Source organism: Bos javanicus, chromosome 10 (assembly GCF_032452875.1).
Source record: "Bos javanicus breed banteng chromosome 10, ARS-OSU_banteng_1.0, whole genome shotgun sequence".
Lineage (NCBI taxonomy): Eukaryota > Metazoa > Chordata > Mammalia > Artiodactyla > Bovidae > Bos > Bos javanicus.
In genome coordinates, this window is record NC_083877.1 from 28333512 (window position 1) to 28347140 (window position 13629).

General features: G+C 40.6%; 1 protein-coding gene across 1 annotated transcript in view; it reads left to right on the plus strand.

The window, feature by feature from the left end:
• AVEN (apoptosis and caspase activation inhibitor) overlaps nt 1-13629 on the plus strand; it is a 192210-nt gene that overhangs the window by 159122 nt on the left and 19459 nt on the right. The gene's annotated exons all lie outside the window — the stretch shown is intronic.

Sequence of the window (13629 nt, forward strand, 5' to 3'; positions counted from 1 at the left end):
CTAAAAATTTCTGGCAAACATAGGGATATTTACCTTCAGTCCAGATAACTCCAAAAGCCCAACATTATGCCTTTATCTGAAATTGGATTCTGTCCTTATACATTTCAATTAATTTTCTCTGATTAAAAGCATCCTTCCAAAAAATTGAATTTCAGTCTGATCAAGCTTCTAGTTCTAGCTACCAGTTTATAGGAGATACAAGGAATAAAAGAATAGATTAGACAATAATATGAGAATACCAATCGGCAAAATATAGGAAGTGAAAAGACCAAGAGGTCAGATGCTCAGTTTTCCTCAACAAAAAAGCTATGAATACTAAAAAGATTTAAGAGACAAATCAACTGAATGCCTTGTGGGAAATTTATTTGGATTATGGTTTGAATGCATTAACTATAAAAAAAATTCTTCCATCTCTCCTCCTCCTAAGAGAAACCCAAAACGTTTTATGGGTGTACTTAAATATTATCTATGTGTTTGATAATATTATTCTTTAACTACTGCTGTTTTACATATGATATTATTCCTATGTTATTAAAAAAGAGACCTTATACTTTAGAGGCATATACAAAAGTTTTTTAAAAAAGCATGCTGTTTGGTTAATACCCCCGGAAAGCCCCAGGTGGGACTATATTTGTAGATACAAGTGCTGAAAGCATATAGGCCTTTAACTTGCTGAATTCTGCCCAGTGGCATCTCCTGGAAACACAGCAAACATGAAATGGGGCAAAGTTGATTAATTATGTCAAAAGTAATTCCTAAAACTTGTCAAATGGAATTTAATAAACAGATTTATTCCACTGGCACCTTGTCTAAAGTTTCTTATATAGTTTTGTGTTAAAAAGATTTATAAGATAGTTCTTGCTTTAAAAAAGCAAAAACAAAAACCCAACATTTACTACGCTTGCCCTACTTTTAAAACCTGAGAGACATATTAATGATTTAGAGAGACTAATAGTTCATTTATGCAGGTTTCATTTTGAGCTTTGAAGCCTTGAGAAGACGTTGCTACTTTTGACAGTACCCATGAAAATCAAAGTATGTATTCTGAGTATATAATAAAACACAAACATGATCATCAAATCAGGAACACTTTAGAGTTAGCATCCAAACAACAGATGTTTCTTTACAGATAATCCACCGATGTTCCTACCATTGAACAATAAACATACTCTGAAAAGTGTTAAGTAAAGCTTTTGGAAATTCAGTCACATTTTAAATATGTCAAGGAATCTTAGTATCTCTGAATCCGTTCATGAATCCTTTGGTAAATATATTTGGTAAATCCTTTGGTAAAAGTCAATAAATAATAGTCCAGCTTATCAAGTTACTTTCTTATAACTTTGGCTTTTTGTATATCAGATTTTCTTAAAACTTGGCACTCTGTCTTTTAGGCGTGGAATGGAAACTTTAGATAAAAGCAAGCCAAGTATACTCTAAGGCAGCCATAAATAATGAGAATCAACATCGACACTACTGACCTTCTTAAACAGATCCACGCAATACCAGGTAATTTGTGACTTTCCAGTACAGTTCAGTTCAGTTGCTCGGTCGTGTCCAACTCTTTGCGACCCCGTGAATCATAGCACGCCAGGCCTCCCTGTCCATCACCAACTCCTGGAGTTCACTCAGACTCACATCCGTCGAGTCAGTGATGCCATCCAGCCATCTCATCCTCTGTCGCCCCTTCTCCTCCTGCCCCCAATCCGTCCCAGCACCAGAGTCTTTTCCAATGAGTCGACTCTTCACATGAGGTGGCCAAAGTACTGGAGTTTCAGCTTTAGCATCATTCCTTCCAAAGAAATCCCAGGGCTGATCTCCTTCAGAATGGACTGGTTGGATCTCCTTGCAGTCCAAGGGACTCTCAAGAGTCTTCTCCAACACCACAGTTCAAAAGCATCAATTCTTTGGTGCTCAGCCTTCTTCACAGTCCAACTCTCACATCCATACATGACCACAGGAAAAACCATAGCCTTGACTAGACGACAAGCAACACATAAATAATGCCAGGACCCCAAAAGTACCCATTAAAATTTGTTCAGTGAAAACAAATACTAAGGCTTCCAAGTATGCCGTTTGCTTTTCTGGCTTCATAGTTCTGCACTTAAAAGTTGAACACTTGCCAGCTATCGTCAAAATATGTAGTGGCCATGTATGTGAAGAACAAAACAGCCATGAAATGGATTCCACAGTAAAATGATGGACTGGGAGAGGCTAGAAGCTAAATGTCATCAAAACATAGGCTGAGATTCATATTTAAGAGTTGCATCCGGAAAGGTGATGAGCAGAACAACTGGTCTTAAATAGCTGAAGTCTGGGAGACAGGGTTCAGAAGCCCGCGCCAGGCAACACCGGGGCTGGAATCTGTGAATAAGAGGAAGAGAGAACCAGAAGGCTAACCGCTGCCTCTCTGCCAGTCTGGAACAGGCAATAGGGATGTATCAGGTTATGAGGTGTGTACTCCCCAGTTTCATTCTCTCATATTTCGTCTCCCTCCTGTCACCGACAACGTGAAGGTCTGCCTTCCAGATTAGTCACTCTGGATATTAAATAGGAAACTGCCATGTTCTTAAGCATGGAGATTTTTCTGTGCCCAAACTTCGTAGAGGTCCCACCAGATTTTTCCCCGAGCTAATTACTAGTTAGGATAGCTTGCCAAATTCCTTAGCGTCATAGTTACATTTCTGCTTCTCAGACATGGCTGGGGGAGATGACGTGTAGCCATGGTAACGTTAATGAGGACAATTATTATTCTATGCAAAGAGAACTTTTCTATCTTCTACCTTCTTTGTTTTGAAGGTGACAATTTGACAGACCCTGCTATTTTATTTAAAAAATTGTTTTTACTCTTTTGTGTTGTCTTATTAATCTGTAAATGGTAAGGGTAATTGTCCTTGAGAATTAGTATGAGAATTAGGGTGGATACTCATGTAAAATGTGTTTAACAGGTAAGAACTAGGATGAGCTGGATTTCACTAAGCCTGGTTATTATTGTGGAATATAGTGTTAAACACTGGAACCTAATACCTGGTTGGACATTGTTGAGTCACATAAAGAATATGACCCAGCCTGTCTTCAGCCTTGCCTCGCCTCTTTACCCCTCACCATGCTTGAGCCACACTGGCCTGCCTTCTGCTGCTCCGGTGGCCAAAATTCTGTCTTGAGGCCTCTGCTCATGGGTTTCCTCTGGGGAGATGTTGCCTTACTGAACTCATTCCTGGTGTACCCAAGAGCTAGAAATAAGAGAATTTTAAAAAGAAAAGCAAGGATCTGAGACATGAAGTTAATCAGAACTAACTTGCACAGGTTCTACATTGCCTGCCTGAGTTGACCTCAAAAAAAAGTATATTGAGGAAGCAACCTAAATGTCCATTGACAGAGGAATGGGGAGGTACATATATACAATGGAATATTACTCAGCTATAAAAGGAGTGGAATTGGGTCATTTGTAGTGATGTGGATGAACCTAGGGTCTGTCATAAAGAGAAAAACAAATATATTAGCACATATATATGGAATATAGAAAAATGGTATAGATGGACCTATTTGTAAGGCAGGAATAGAGGCACAGAAGTAGAGAATGGACTGTGGGCACTGGGGAGGAGGGGCAGGAGAAGTTGGTATGAATTAAGAGAGTAGCATTGACATGTCTACACTGCCATGTGTGAGATAGATAGTGGGAAACTGCTGTGTGGCACGGGGAGCTCAGCCCAGTGCTCGCTGACCTAGAGTGTGGGGGGGGCGGTTGGATAGGGGGCAGGTGTGCATGTGCTTGTGTCTGTGTATGTGTGTGCATGGGGAGGGGATATATGTGAATATATATATATATATATATATAAAACTGATTCATGTTGTACAGCAGAAACTAACACAACATTATAAAGCAGTGAGTGAGTAGGTTAGTGAAAGTTGCTCAGTTGTGTCCGACTCTTTGCCACCCCATGGACTATATAGTTCGTGGAATTCTCCAGGCCAGAATACTGGAGTGGGAAGCCTTTCCTTTCTCCAGGGGATCTTCCCAACCCAGGGATCGAACCCAGGTCTCCCGCATTGCAGGCGGATTCTTTACCAGCTGAGCCACAAGGGAAGCCCATAAAGCAGTTATCCTCCAATTAAAAAAAAGAAAACCAATTAAAAAAAAGAAAACAGTATATTGACTAATGGTCCTCTGTCTTCAGCTTGGCATTGTTTGTGCTTACTAGAGCTGGCCAGTTGGAGATTTTATGAAGAATATTGTGCTGGTGAGCAGTGAATTCTTACATGATTTAAGACTTTACAGAATCTTAAATGAAAGTAGAAGCTAGAAGGAGAGAAAAGACCAGTCAGTAGCTAAAGATATGGATGTGAATTTGGATTTTATACTATGAAGATATGAATTAGTTTCAGAAAGATGAATTGAGCTGATATGTAGGAAGAAAATGGTGAAACCAATCAAAGCTAATAGATAAGACTTCTTTATCCTTTAATATATAAGAGTCTGGCCTACATTTAGCTAGTAAACCACAAATTGAAAGTCATCTCATATTCCTGATAGAAAGCGGTTCAGACATTTTCTTTCACAAATGCTCAGTTTTCTCTGAGGGCATCATCCAGTGTCTGCTTCATCACGGGATTACAGTGTTTGGGGATTTGAATTATTTAACATTGCTTTTAATTGCAAGAGGAAAACTTGGGCAGATTAAGGTAGAAAATACTATGTTTGAGAGGTGTAAGTGGTAATAGGGATAGATTGACTTTCAAAAAAAAGTACACAATATAGTAAAAGAAAATTAAATAGTAGAGAGGAATGGATGATTGGCCAGGAAATTCAGGGAAGGTTTGACTCCACTGTGGGACCAGGTTGCTGGGAGTTTTACAGTGACCTTTGGAAAGGAGAGTGTCATTGTCCTTGTGGGACTGTGCTTTTTTTTCTGTCCTGCACTGAAGTGGGTGCGGGCATGTGCTTGAATCTGAGTGGCATCCTACCAATTCAGGCTGCTTTCTAGATAATGATGATTTGGCATTGATCTGGCTTTTCTTTCTCCTCTGCTTCCTCTGGAAGTGAATTGTATGTCGTTGGAAGATTGCTAATGAGATTAGGGGGCAGTCTACTCCTTGAGTGATTAGACCTGGAACCTTAGATTATATGTATGATGGTTTCATTAGCTGTGATAACCAACAGAGTCAACATTTTGGGTGTCAGATAAATAAAAAAGCCTAAGCAAAGATTTAGGTGGACCAAATCTTTTTTGAGGAAATTAGCATCACGAGTGAGTCATTTTATGTGAATGTATGTTTAAAACAAAGGGAGAGAGTGCAATTGGAATTGGAATTGCAATTTAAATTTCCTTTTCTTTTGTTTGTTGATTTTTTCTGTAGTTTCCTCTTGTCTTGTTCAGCTCAGGATTTGAGAGCAAGTAAACCAGGGAGTAAGTCTTCTCTATATTGTTTGCATCCAGTTGTGTTTGACACAGTTGTGCTGAAAAATGTATGAAAGAATGAAAAAAATCAATAAATTTAATGAATGAATTTTTCCTCTTAAAGTCATTGTTGTTTAACATAACCTGGAGAAGGCAATGGCTACCCACTCCAGTATTCTTGCCTGGAGAATTCCATGGACAGAGGAGCCTGACAGGCTATAGTCCACGGGATCGCAAAGAGTCAGACATGACTGAGCGACTGATACTTTTACTTTTCATTTTCTTCATAACAGAATTGGGAAAAAAATTTGAACGGCACATTTTGTCTAAAATTAATGTTAACTATAGTTTGAGAAGTTTGAAAATTACATGAATTTCTCTGAAATCATTGGAGGCAACTCATACTTTGGTGCACACCATCACTAACTGGCAGCTGACTCTTATTAATGACCTCTTGAGTAGGACCCTCTCATAGTTTGTCACAGATTGCAGTTGCTTCCCTACCTCATATGCATTCTTCCTTTTTGACTCAAACCCCTGGTTGTTATCTGAACACATAGCCAGTGGGGAAGAAATTAATTATCCAGCCTTCCTTGTGGCTTGATAAAGGGATAGATACAGTTCTAGCCGAAAGAGAGAGTGGAAATGTTCTGTGGTAGCTTCTGGGAAAACCTTACAGATAGCTGCTGCATGTCTTTTGCCTCTTTTTCTCCAACTCCTCTTCTATCTTGCTGTGTAGAATTTTGCTGGGATAGTGTTACTGAACTAAGTGTGAGGACTCTGTTCAGACCCCAGCCTGGCCGAGGCTGTTCCTCTGCCTTGGTGGTAAAAGGTTCTTTTTCTGTTTGGGTTTCTGTAGCCAAATAACAAAACCAAAGCTTGAGATTGTTGCAGCACAAGCTTTGTTCAGTGGCCAAAGAACAGAGAAGCAGCAGCTTCATTCACAGATGAAATTCTTGGCCAGGTGATAAGAGGCACTTGATTTAAAGAGTTAAAGAGGGGAGGGGGATGGCTAATGATGGGGAAGTAAAGCGTCTGTGTACAATGCCGGAGACCTGGGTTCAATCCCTGGGTCAGGAAGATTCCCTGGAGAAGGAAATGGCAACCCACTCCAGTACTCTTGCCTGGAAAATCCCATGGACGGAGGAGCTTGGTGCAGGCTACTGTCCATGGGGTCGCAAAGAGTCGGGCACGACTGAGTGACTTCACTTTCACTTTCAAAGGGAAGGGGCAGGGCTTTAGGGGAAGTGGGATGCCTCTCCCTTTTTATCCATTTTTGGTCCTTGATTTCCAGTCCTGGCTGTGGTAGGTATGTTATTTAATATGCTAATGTAGTAAAATCCACATATAATGAGACTCGGAGTCTTTTGGAGGTCAGATTCATTGCCATCATGGTTCCAGCTGGTTCTGTCTGGTTTTTGTTTTCCTTGTAGCTTTCTCTCTTATCTCTGGACCCTGTGACTTAAACATTTATGTTAATGCCTGTTAAAGGTAGGGGTTGACAGGTTTTGCCTTTCATACTGTTCTTGGGGTTCTCAAGGCAAGAATACTGAAGTGGTTTGCCATTCTCTTCTTCAGTGGACCATGTTTTGTCAGAACTCACCACCATGACCTGTCCATCTTGGGTGGCCCTACACGGTGAAAGGAGCAGTGACTCCACAAGAGATAGACCCAGACTTGCCCATGAGTGTCCAAGAGTCTCCAGCGGGGTTGTGGGACGGCGGTGGCCTGCTGCAGGGTCGGGGCATTGAGTGGGGCAGTACCTGCACAGGACCTTTTGAAGAAGGTTGCCATTATCTTCATTACCTCCACCATAGTTTGGCTTCAGGTCAAACAACAGGGAGGGAACAGAAAATTGGATTACAGATTTACTGAGCATGGCCCTGCCCATCAGAATAAGACCCAGTTTCTCCTTAGTTGACTTCTCTGATGGCTCAGATGGTAAAGCGTCTGCCTACAATGTAGGAGACCCGAGTTCAATCCCTGGGGTGGGAAGATCTCCTGAAGAAGGAAATGGCAACCCACTCCAGTATTCTTGCCTGGAAATTCCCATGGACGGAGGAGCCTAGTAGACTCCAGTCCATGGGGTCACAGAGAGTCAGACACAACTGAGTGACTTCACCTTCACTTTTCTTTTCACATTCCCCCTCAGTCAGTCTCTTCCCATGAGGAAGCTTCCATAAGCCTCTTATCCATATCCATCAGAGGGCAGACAGAATGAAAACCACAATCATAGAAAACTCATCAAACTGATCACATGGACCACAGCCTTGTCTAATTCAATGAAACTGTGTGCACAAGGTTTTGTTTGTGCCCTCCAAGAGTCTGTTTCCCCAGTCTTGTATAAGTTCTGGCATCCAGTCCCATCACCTCATGGCAAATAGATGGGGAAATAATGGAAAGAGTGACAGACTTTATTTTTGGGGCTTCAAAATCACTGCAGATGGTGACTGCAGCCACGAAATTCAAAGACACTTGCTCCTTGGAAGAAAAGCTATGACCAACCTAGATAGCGTATGAAAAATCAGAGACATTACTTTGCCAACAAAGGTCCATCTAGTCAAAGCTGTGGTTTTTCCAGTAGTCATGTATGAATGTGAGAGTTGGACTATAAAGAAAGCTGAGCGCTGAATAATTGATGCTTTTGAACTGTGGTGTTGGAGAAGACTTTTGAGAGTCCCTTGGACTGCAAGGAGATCCAAACAGTCCATCTTAAAGGAAATCAGTCCTGAATACTTATTGGAAGGACTGATGCTGAAGCTGAAACTCCAATACTTTGGCCGCCTGAAAAGACTCTGATGCTGGGAAAGACTGAAGGTGGGAGGAGAAGGGGACTACAGAGGATGAGATGGTTGGATGGCATCACCAACTCAATGGACATGAGTTTGAGCAAGCTCTGGAAGTTGGTGATGGACAGGGAAGCCTGGCATGCTTCAGTCCATGGAGTTACAAAGAGTCGGACACAACTGAGCGACTGAACCAAACTGACAGGTTTTGAGTGAGGATCTGGTGTCAGCTCTGGCAGCAGCAGCAGGCATCCTGGTTATCATCTGGGATTGTGGCAAGAAGTGCTTCTGTAGGAATAGCAGAGCAATGAGCTGGAGGGAGCCTGGGCCATCATCCCAGCCTTTGACCACCTAAATTTCAACTTCATTTAGTTGACAGAAATAGAACCTTTTATCTTATTTGCTGCATGTTACTCTTCTTGCTAAGTTGCTTTAGTTGTGCCCAACTCTGCAGCCCACCAGGTGGGCTAGTAGCCCACCAGGCTTCTCTGTCCGTGGGATTCTCCAGGCAAGAATACTGCAGTGGGTTGCCATGCCCTCCTCCAGGGGAATCTTCCCAACCTGGGGGTTGAACCCAGGTCTCTCGCATTGCAGGCGGTTTCTTTACCATCTGAGCCACCAGGGAAGCCCTAAAATGAAGTACTCATCCAGAAATGGTTGAACCCTTGTCTTAGGCATCTCCTGCATTGGCAAGCAGTCTCTTTACCACTAATGCCATCTGCAGAGGCAGGGGAGGAGGAAAATAAATGCAGCTGTGCCTTCTGAAGTACCATAGCTTGATAACAAGCCAGCTCCCTCTCTTCTTGGTATCTTCAGAAAGGCTGTCTAAAGCTGCTGTCTCCCTACACTCTGTTTGGAAGAAAGTATTTGGTGGGAGCTGGGAGCCGGTGGATGGTCAGGGATGACCCTATGGGACGTCAAGTCTCCAGCACTTTTAGGTTGGTCAACTGAAGATGTTAGGAAGTTCATCCCGTAATAGCTCAGCTGTGACACAAAAGTCCCAGTATAGAAGGCAGTAGGATACTGGTCTGGCCTCCAGGAAGGCACTGGCAGGGCAAGACCTCAAGGGACTCAAGGGATTAGGAGCAATTGCTTCTGATCTTCATGGTCTTTCCAAGCCCCTGTCTTTGTAGCAACAGTGGGGCTTTATCTTATGAAAGCCACAATTTTTGGGGTTTCATTACATGCAGCCAGACATCATCCTCACTGATACGCTTTTTACTACAGATCAGTTCTAGGGTCTTACGACTTCATTGTCCATCTGAGGAATAGTCTTCATATTCTTTGATGTATTCAGCCTTGTCTGAACATTTACTCTCATCTTTGAGTTCTACTCTCATCTACCAGAGTTTGGTGTTGGCCTGGTTTCTGAAAACAGTTGATCTGAGAAATTTTACTAAATTGTCTACTGTGGAACAGGGTTAATATGGAATATTTGCCAACTGTTTGGGGGAAAACAAGCTAGATTCTAAGTTCCAGAATGTCAGCAGCATCCTTTGCTCATAAAGCCTAGAACCCTTCTGTGGTACCTGAGTATATTTGACGTTTCCTTCAATGTATCCATGCAGATGGGGAAGCACCTTTTTAGGGGCATTGGGAAGATAGGCACATCCTATTATGTAGTGCTCAATGTGGATATTTGATGCTCAAGGGCCTTTGGGGCCCCATACCTGGTGAGAAAGCTAATTATAGGTCACTGTTGAGCTAGAGGAGAGAGTTTTCTAACTTTCTCGTTCTTTTGCAACAACCTAACTTCTAAAATTCATCACTGTTGTGGTTTTTATAGTCTTTCTCACAACGACCAAAGTGTTAGCTGTTGCTTTGTTTCAGGATAAATACCGAAGTGCTTGACCTGTGAATCTATTAACAGAAAGACTCATCAGTGGGAGCTAGAAATTGGGGGTGGCAAGGACTTTTTTTACATCCTTATAGACTGAACTGTGGATCATCTCTGGATTGATCTGTGTCAGTGTGTGGATTTGGGATCTACCTTGCCTTTCCAAATATGTTATGTCTCATAGATGAGCTAGAGAAATTCAGAGAGAAGAAGGGTATGTTCCATTTTCTATAGCAGCCATGATGTTGACCATTGGGACATAGTGTCTTTCTATGAAGATGTCAGCCTATAAAGTTGTTTGTGATTTCCCATAGACATGGTGTCCTGATTGAGGGCATATTCTGAGGGCTGTGGAGGATGTAAGGAAGGTGATCACAATAAAGAAGAGCTAGGAATATGGAGCTTAACATGAAGTGTGTGCGTGCCTAGGTGCTCAGTCGTGTCCAACTCTTTGCAACACCTTGGACTGCAGCCCTCCAGGCTCCTCTGCTCACGGGGATTCTCCAGGCAAGAATACTGGAGTGGATTGCCATACCCTCCTCCAGGGGATCTTCCCAACCTGGGGATTGAACCCAGGTCTCTTGCATTGCAGGCAGATTCTTTACTGTCTGAGCCAATAGGAAAGTCCTAAAATGAAATACTCATCCAGAAGTAGTGCTACATTCCTTTTGCTTTCTACAGTTGGTTTCCAAATGGACATACAACAAGGGTCTGGGCCAGTTTGATAAGGAAAAGATCCAAATACCTAGGATAGATGTCTGTTATGGGAATTGCCACTCCATTGGGTGTATTGTCCATCTTCCACATTTGCTCTTTAAATACATCTGACCTGTATTTTTGAAATTGAAAGTCTTGTAGGTTTCTTTGCCCAGATTAAGATTGTGCCTGAACTTTTACTGGTTATGTTAAGTTCTTTTACTTGAGTGAAAGCTCTTTTATGCTGATATAGCTGAAAGGGTAAACCTAACATTCAAAGCTGTCTTATCTATGACTAAAGGGTACATTTTTTGATAGCATGTTGGTATTGTGGAAGTCTAGCAAGTTTGGTGTCCACTTTGTCACTGATCCTAAAATTTGGGTTAGACTAGTTTGAGAAGTCAGGCAGAGGGAGTATACTGGGTACAACCGTACAGTGATGGGTGGTGTATCACCTTTATTTCTCTGATGCTACTGCTGTTAGAATACTTAGAGGTCTATAAAATACTCTTATTTTTTAAAGTACTTATTTACAGGAGCCCCTGAAATGATTCCTAAAGTGAGGAATTCTGTTTTTGAGTTTGGATTTTCATACCTTCAAATATTGTTAACAGTAGTGTATCAAATGTCACTACTCAGTAAATGAAATATTTATTGAGTATGTTTTTTTCCTAGGGAACTCAGATGGCTGAGAAGACTAGTAGAAATAATGGAAAGAGCTTTGTTATTAATAGTTATAGGTATAATAATGATGTTAAGAGTCAAGGTCTTAGTGTCCAGTCATTAACTGGCTAGTCAGGCCATTGAGCCTAAGTTTCTTTATTGTTCTAGAAAGTGAGCGTTAGAATGAATGACACCTAGTGTTGTAGCTCTTGAAGTCTATGGATGTTTTGTCTTAAATGCATTCTGAGAAGGTCTTTGCCCTTAAGAAGTTTCAGCTTTTTTCTAGCTTTCCTTCTTTTGTGGCTCAGTTCCAAAAGTAATAAGTGCTTATTATTTACAAAGGAAAATTCAACTGGAATATGTATTATACAGAAAGGATAAGTCTCCTTCAACCCTGCCCTCTGAGAGAGAATCATTCTTAAAATAGAATCATCTTGACTTATTTCTACGCATGTATTAGTATTTTTGTGATATGTACACACATGTATGTGCATATATAGCATGTACATATATGTGTGTATACATGTGTGTGTATTATTCACACTGTACTAAAACTTGATTTTTTTCATGAAACAATTGAGATGATGGACATCTTTCCATGGCAGTACATACAAAGCTATATTATTTTTGTAATTGAAGTATAATTGATATATAACAGTTTCAACTGTACAGTATCATGACTCAGTATTTGTATATACTGCAAAGTGATCACCACAATAAGTCTAGTTGACATCCATCACCGTACATAGTTACAGTTTTATTTATCTTGTGATGAAAACTTTTAGATCTACTCTTGTAGCAAGTTTCAGTTATGCAGTACAGTATTACCTGTAGTCACCATGATGTACATACATTATATAAACTACTGTATTTTTTTAAAATGACCTTATAAAATGTCACTAATTGACTATTGTATACACATTAAATATGTATTCTGGCCAAAATGTCAAGTGTTGAATCATATTCAGCTGCAGCTAAAGCTAAATATCACTGTTAATAGAATGGATGTACGGAAATACCTGAAAAAAATCTGAAATTTCAAATAAAACTAAAACTTGATTATGAAGGTTTTTAGTGGCCAGGTTTACTTTTGACCATATAGAGGCATTCTCATTTCTCACCACTGTCTGCTGTTAGATTGTCCTATAGTCACTGTACCACATCCTACACATTTGTGATACTCAACAGATGTTAGCTTGGCTGAGGTAGGTGGAGGGGCACAGTATTATTTGGTTAGTTCTGCCAGAATAGAATACCGTTGAGGGTAATGGTACTCCGCACAATTGTACTTTCTAAGAGTAACTGGATAAAAACTAGGTAATAGACTAGATGAAGATTTATCTCCTCATTAACTGCTAGATGTGGAGATTTGTTTGATCATGAGTTTCATTGATGGAATCCTCCAAATTGAAGCACTGTGCACTGCCCTTTCCCCCATATTCTTTTCCCTTATGACTTATTACACAATGTTGAATATGGTTCTCGGTGCTATAGAGTAGGAATTTGTTGTTTATTTTGCATATAGTAGTTTGTATCTGCTGACCCCAAGCTCCTAATTTATGCTCCCCCAGCCCTTTCCTCTTTGATAACCACAAGTCTGTTCTCCGTCTGAGTCTGTTTCTGTAAATAAGTTTATTTGTATTATCTTTTTAAAGAGCCCACATGTAAGTGATATGATATGGTATTTGTCTTTCTCTTCACTTAGTATACTTCACTTAGTATGATAATCTCTAGGTCCATCCATGTTGCTGCAAATGGCATTATTTCATTCTTTTTGTGGCTCAGTAATATATAATACATGCATATACCATATCTTCTCAATCCATTCATCTGTCAATGGACATTTAGGTTGCTTCCATGTCTTGGCTGTTGAAAACAGTGCTGCTGTGAACATTGAGGTTTATGTATCTTTTTGAATTAGAGTTTTCTCTAGATATATTTCCTGGAGTGGGATTGCTGGATCATATGGTAGCTCTACTTTTAGTTTTGTTTGTTTGTTTTTAATTTATTCTTTAATTGAAGGATAATTGCTTTACAGAATTTTGTTGTTTTCTGTCAAACCTCTGAATCAGCCATAGGTATACATATATCCCCTCCCTTTTGAACCTCCCTCTCATCTCCCTCCCCATCCCATCCCTTCAGGTTGATACAAAGCCCCTGTTTGAGTCTCTAAGCCATACAGCAAATTCCTGTTGGCTATCTATTTTACATGTAACAATGTAAGTTTCCATGTTACTCTTTCCATATATCT